This window comes from Triticum dicoccoides, chromosome 5A (genome assembly GCF_002162155.2).
Source record: "Triticum dicoccoides isolate Atlit2015 ecotype Zavitan chromosome 5A, WEW_v2.0, whole genome shotgun sequence".
Lineage (NCBI taxonomy): Eukaryota > Viridiplantae > Streptophyta > Magnoliopsida > Poales > Poaceae > Triticum > Triticum dicoccoides.
In genome coordinates, this window is record NC_041388.1 from 523402800 (window position 1) to 523409969 (window position 7170).

Genomic DNA, 7170 nt, shown 5'->3' on the forward strand with positions numbered 1-7170 from the left:
AAGAATTAATGGTATTCTTATTCTTGCAAATAGGAATTATGTGCCCATAGATTTTATTGTTCTTGATATTGATTGCAATCCGTCTTGTCCAACTATTGTTGTTAGACCGTTTTTCTGCACTATGGGTGTCGTGATTGATATGAAAGAAGGCAATATTAAGTTTCAATTTCCTTTGAGGAATGGTATGGAACACTTCCCTAGAACAAGAATTTGGCCACCATATGAACCATTCATGAGGTCATCTTATGACCCTCGAAACAAAGGTGACAAACCTTAGATCCTAACTTTATGCCTAGCTAAGGGGGTAAAACTATAGCGCTTGTTGGGAGGCAACCCAATGAATAAAATTTATTTTTGCTTTTTTATTTCTGTTCTTGAGTGTTAGCACAATTATGCTACTGTTATTATTGTATTTTTTGTGTTTTAATTAGTGTTTGTGCCAAGTAAAGCATTCTTCTTAGGTGATAGTTGTTTGATCTTGCTGAAAAACATAAACTTTTGTGCTCGCAAAAATAATTTTCGTTTTTAAACAGAGAGCGATCAAATACCAATTCCTTCTGCAGTAGATTAATATACAAATTTCCCAGGTTGTTCTAATTTTCTAGAGTTTTCGGAGTTACAGAAGTATTCGAAATTTTCATATTCCTACAGACTGTTCTGTTTTTGACAGATTCTGTTTTCTTTGCGTTGTGTGCTTGTTTTGATGGCTCTATGGTTTTCTTTGATGAATTTTTGCCATAGCAAAGTTGGAATACAATAGATATAATGCAATAATAAAATTTGAATTGGTTTGCTACAGTACTTATAGTGGTGATTTGTCTTCTTATACTAACGGATCTCACGAAGGCTTTTGTTGAGTTCTGTGTGATTGAAGTTTTCAAGTTTTGGGTTATCTTACGATGGAGGAGTAAGAAGAGCCTAAGATTGGGGATGCCCCGGCATACCAAGATATTATCCCAAAGAGAGCATGCAACTAAGCTTGGGAATGCCCCTGAGTGGCATCCCCTCTTTCTTCTAACGATCATCGGTATTTTACATGAAGCCATATTTTTATTCATCACATACTATGTGTTTTACTTGAAGCATCTTGTATGATATGAGTCTTTGCTTGTTTTATTTTGTGTTTTAAGTCTTGACCCCTTTCTGGACACAACTATTTGAGAGAGCCAAAATTATGCCATGACTTATTAGAATTGCTCTCTATGCTACACTTAAATTTTTATGGGCTATGGATTTGCTCTAGTGCTTCACTTATATCTTTTTGAGCATGGTGTGCTTTAGTATTTTTGAAGAATTCTCTCTTGCCTCACTTAGATTTATTTAAGAGTTAGTAAAATTTTCAAGAAATTCTCTCTTGCTTCACTTAAATTAATTTGAGAGAAAGAAATTTTATGCTCATGATCTTCACTTATATTTGTTTGAGCTTATCAAAAGCAACATATGAAAATTAGTCCCAAAGTGATAGATAACCAAGAAGGATATAATAAGAACTTGCATGAAGATCATTGGACAAAATAAACTTGATTCTTAGTAATATTTTTTAGATATGATGATGTGATATGTGAGACATCTTGATGAGAAATTATGCTTTAGTAAGAATATTGGTGTTAAGGTTTTTGATTCCCTATGCAAGCACGAAAGTCAATAGTTATGCAATGAAATTATATCCTACTTGAGGTGCATTATTTGGTGTTAATTATTCATAATGCTCGCTTATAAGATTATTTGTGTCTTGGTTGGTCGCTTCTTAATCTTTTGCTAGCCTTCATTTTGCACTAAGTATGATCACTACTTGTGCATCCAAAAACCTTTAAACCAATTTTGCCATATGAGTCCATTTTACCTACCTATATGCGCTATTCTTTTGCCTTTCTAAGCAAATTTGTATGTGCCATCTCTAATATTCAAAATAAATTTCTCTTTTGTGTGCTTTATCGCTAACAAGGCAGTGAGGGGTGGCTAATATTTTCCATGCTAGATGTGTTATTCTCACGATTAGTGTTTATTCACTTGTCATTGCACGACAGCAAGGCAAAGGTATTAGGGATGCCCAGTCCCAAAATGAAGAATGAATTTACTTTATGTTGTCAAATAATAAATTGCTTGAAAAGTGTTGGTATGGAAGGCACCCGTGGATACGGTTAGCCATGGAAAGTGAAAGTATGGTGGAAAAAGGAATACACTTTAATTTCTATTTGGGAACCTCCTATCATATATCTAGCATGGAAAGTGTTGGGAACTCCAACTCGTTTTTGTTGGTGGGAAAAGTATGCCTCTCAAAATGTTTTTATCTCTCAATGTTCGCTTTGAGCTCTAGCACCTCTACAAATCCCTACTTCCCTCCACGAAGGGCCTTTCTTTTACTTTATGCAATTTTTATTTTGATTTTGAGTCTCCACCTTCTCTTATAAAGCACCAACTAGGAGGCACTATGATCGAACTTGAGCATTGGGTGTAGTTAATATGCGAGTGTGTTCCATGAATGGATCAATGATTGAGCATAATGGGCTAGGGATAGCTTTTTTTAGCGTCGATATGTTGAAACACATGGTTGCTTGTTGGCATGCTTGATTATTTAAATTATCATGTCAAAACTAGACTATTGCTTTGAACAATATAAAAGTCCAAATGTCCATGCTATAAAGAATATGAGATGACATGTTAGGCAGCATTCCACATAATTTTGTTTTTGTTTTTTTTCATTTACCTACTCGGGGACGAGCAGGAATTAAGCTTGGGGATGCCGATCTGTCTCCAAGATATCTATATTTTTTATTGTTCCATGTTGTTATATTATCAATCTTGGATGTTTATAATCATTTAATAGTCATTTTATATCATTTTTGTAATAACCTATTGACATAGTGCCAAGTGCTGGCTGCTGTTTTCTACATGTTTTTTTACATCGCAGAAAATTAATACCAAACGGAGTCCAAATGCAGCGTAACTTTTTGGAGAGTTTTTTGGACCAGAAGACAACCAATGGGCTAACGAAGCACGTGGGGGGTGCTCTGAGGGGAGCACAACCCACCAGGACGCTCAGGAGGCCCAGGCACGCCCTGGTGGGTTGTGCCCACCTCGGGTGCCCCCTGAACTGCCTATTTTTGCTATATAAATATCCCAATATGGGAGTCGACAAAAATCAATTCCAGCCGCCGCAGAGTCCAGAACCACCTGATCCAATCTAGACACCATCACGGAGGGGTTCACCACTTCCATTGGTGCCTCTTCGATGATGCGTGAGTAGTTCTCTTGTAGACCTTCGGGTCCGTAGTTAGTAGCTAGATGGCTTCCTCTCTCTCGTTTGATTCTCCATACAATGGTCTCTTGGAGATCCATATGATGTAACTCTTTTTGCGGTGTCCTTGTTGGGATCAGATGAACTTTGAGTTTATGATCATATCTATCTTTTTATCCATGAAAGTTATTTGAATCTTCTTTGATCTCTTATATGCATGATTTATTATAGCCTTGTATTTCTTCTCCGATATTTGGGTTTCGTTTGTCCAACTTGATCTATTTATCTTGCAATGGGAAGAGGTGCTTTGTAGTGGGTTTGATCTTACGGTTCTTGATCCCAGTGACAGAAGGGGAACCCACACGTATGTATAGTTGCTACTAAGGATAAAACGATGGGGTCTATCTCTACATAGATATATCTTTTCTACATCATGTCATCGTTCTTATTGCATTACTCTATTTCTCCATTACTTAATACACTACATGCATGCTGGATAGCGGTTGATGTGTGTAGTAATAGTAGTAGTTGCAAGCAGGAGTCGGTCTTCTAATCTTGGACATGATGCCTATATAATGATCATTGCCTGGATATTGTCATGATTATTTGAAGTTCTATCAATTGCCCAACAGTAATTTGTTCACCCACCGTTTGCTATTTTTCTCGAGAGAAGCCACTAGTGAAACCTTCGGCCCCTAAGTCTCTTATTTAATATATTTGTCATTGCGAACTATTTTCCTTTGCTTTTATTTTCAGATCTATTAAACCAAAATAAAAAATACCTTACGACAATTTATTCTTATTTATTTTATTTGGCGTTCGATCTATCAATCTAGTACAATTTATTTACGTCCGATTTGCCAATTTCTGGCATTGTTACCCGAAAGGGATTGACAACCCCTTTAATATGTCGGGTTGCGAGTAGTTGTTATTTGTGTGCAGGCGCCAGTTACATGTTGTTGCCTTGTTCACCTACTGGTTCGATAACCCTGGTCTCATCACTGAGGGAAATACCTACCGTCATTGTGGTGCATCATCCCTTCCTCCTTGGGGAAATACCGACGTAGCTTCAAGCCGCATCAGTGTCTGTGCAGCGAACCAGGCAATTAGACTATGCGGCCTTATCTCTTTCACTTAGCCATAGAAGTATTATGGTGGTGCTAAGTACTAGCCCCTGGTGCGTATGCGGCCGTCCGAACTAGGATGCCTTTGTCGCATGACGGGGCGATGACCAGCCCTTTGTATAACATGAAGTAAATCACGAATGATTTGTAGTAAGTTGCCGAATTGCCGACCAAGCTCTTGCCATATCAGGATAGTCAGTTTTTGGCTTTCTCTACTAAGGTGTTTGATCAGACGAACCAGAAACACAATCGTAGTAGTTCTCCCTTTACTACCTTAGCGGAACTAGCGGAACGTAAGGTGGTAATAACAAGACCAACCCAACTATAGACCAAAGACATGATTCGGAGCTGATGCATATAACGCAATATTGGGGACACCGAAGTATACCCTAGAAGAGTTCAGACTTTTGAGAATATACATGGCCGAATAGAGCCCCCGACATTTAGGCCGGACCGAAGTATATGTGGTGATCTGAAGCAAGGACGGAATACAGATGGTAAAATAAGCCAATACCAAACAGGGGTATAAACTGTTTCCTTTATTCTTTGATTAGTACGTCAAGATTCTCTATTACAGATAATGCCATAAAGATCAAGGCTATTTTAGATGCTGAGAATTTGTACACAAAGGAAGCTGTATACAGGGCCTAAAAAGAAAAGGTAGTCTTGAAGATCCCATTGATGCCCTGCCGCACTTCTGCGCCGTTTCTCCTTGGTACAAAATACTTTGAAAGGAGCAATCGACGGTCGTTTATACAAAAGGAGCCTGGAAAAGAGCCCTTACCCGACCGTAGGGTAGCTAGGTTTTAATGAACCCGTAGTATAAGAGAAAAAAGTGTTAAGGTCCAAGTGGAGTCAAGCCGTTTTATAGACCTTGTCCGTACTGTGCCTCCATCGTTGCCCAGGGTATTTTAAGTGTGTAATTATGCACGCGCGGTACACATGCCGCTGTTTTATTGGGTAACCTGCGGAGGCGAAACTGCTAGGCCAACTCTGGATCCACCGAGCTGTCGTTCTATAGAGTAGGCTGGACTCGCTTAGAAGTGTCCGGAGTCTTGATGATCGATAAAGTGTTCGGCTTGATGAGGCCGCTCTGTACCTCGGCCGCAAGGACCGTGGTGTGTTCCTGACTACGGGGGGAGCGCTCCGTGTTTCCATTGACTATGATAACACCGCACGGTCTGGGCATTTTGAGCTTTAAATAAGCATAGTGTGGGGCTATGTTGAAACGGGCGAAGGCAGTCCGTCTGAGCAGCTTGTGATAGCCACTGCGAAAGGGGACGATGTCGAAGATCAAGTCCTCACTTCGGAAGTTATCCGGCAAACCGAAGACGACTTCCAATGTTAATGAGCCCGTGAAGCAGACCTCGATGCTGGGTATCACTCCTTTAAAGGTGGTGTTACTAGGGTTGATTCTTGAAGGGTCAATACCCATTTTATGGACAATATCTTGATAAATCATGTTCAGACTGCTGCCACCATCCATAAGGACCCGAGTGAGATGGTATCCATCAATGATTGGGTCGAGTACTAGGGCCGCGGAACCTCCGTGACGGATACTAGTTGGTGGTCCCTACGATCGAAGGTGATCGTACAAGCCGGCCATGGGTTGAATTTTGGGGCGACAAGCTCTACAGCTTAGACGTCCCTTAGTGCAATCTTACGCTCCCTCTAGGGGATATGTGTGTCATATATCACGTTCACATTTTCACCTCAGGGGGAAATTTCTTTGTTGTTCTGTGTTCGGCGGGTAGGGCTCATCATCGTCCTCGCTTTGAGGCCCTTTTCCCTTGTGTTTGGTATTTAACTACCGGCCTATTTAAAAACCCAGCAGTTTCTATTGGAATGGTTGGCAGGCTTGTCGGGGTTGCTGTCGTCAAATTTTCACAGCAGATTTCCTAGTGGAACGACTTAGTTGTGGAGCCATTGCAACGTAGTTAGCTTAAAGAGGTTAAAACGAGACAAAGGACACGAGGAGTTTATACTGGTTTCACCCTTACGGTGAAGGTAAAAGCCTAATCCAGTTTGAGGTGGTATTGCTAGGGTCTCGATTACCGGGGAGCGAATACGTTTAGCCTAGCTTTCGATCTATTGTCTCTTACCCTAAGCCGCTGTCGGGTCATCCCCTTATATACAATGGTTAACGCCCTGTCACTTATCTTACATGCCCTATAATACAAGTCACATATACATGGCGGTTTACACTTACGGGCCTTAAGCCGTCTTTGGGTTTTGGGCCCTTTAACAAGCTTACTACATGAACCGCCACCTTCAACATATTCATGGGCTTGGTTTATGAACCGCCATTGGGATAACCCGGCCCCTACTGGGCGGGTCATATCCAATAGTCATATCCCCAACATTAGGCCCCAAGTTGATTTGAACATTGTTCATATCAATCTTCAACACTTAGAAAAAATCTGTCTTCATCTTCTTGTGAGATATTGTAACCCGCCGTCATCTCATCTCCTGATATTGGAGTACCCCACCGTGACGTCACCTGTTATTAATATTATATAAGACCCAAATCTTAATAAATCTTCTCTTTTAATGAACCTCCAAAAATTGAGGTGCTCACGTTGTCACATATCCATTTTCTTGTCTCCTCGATTACCACGCATGCCAATTATCTTTCCAGCCTGATAAATAGGGCTACGAGTCCTCTTTTCAATCTCCCCTTTTGCCTTCTTGTCTTCATCCTCTTCCTCGCAATGCTCCGGCGCGCCCGAGCTCCGCCGTCTTCGATATTCGTCCACTGCTTCAACTCCGTCCACTGCATCACCCTGAACGAACCAGAACATCGCGACA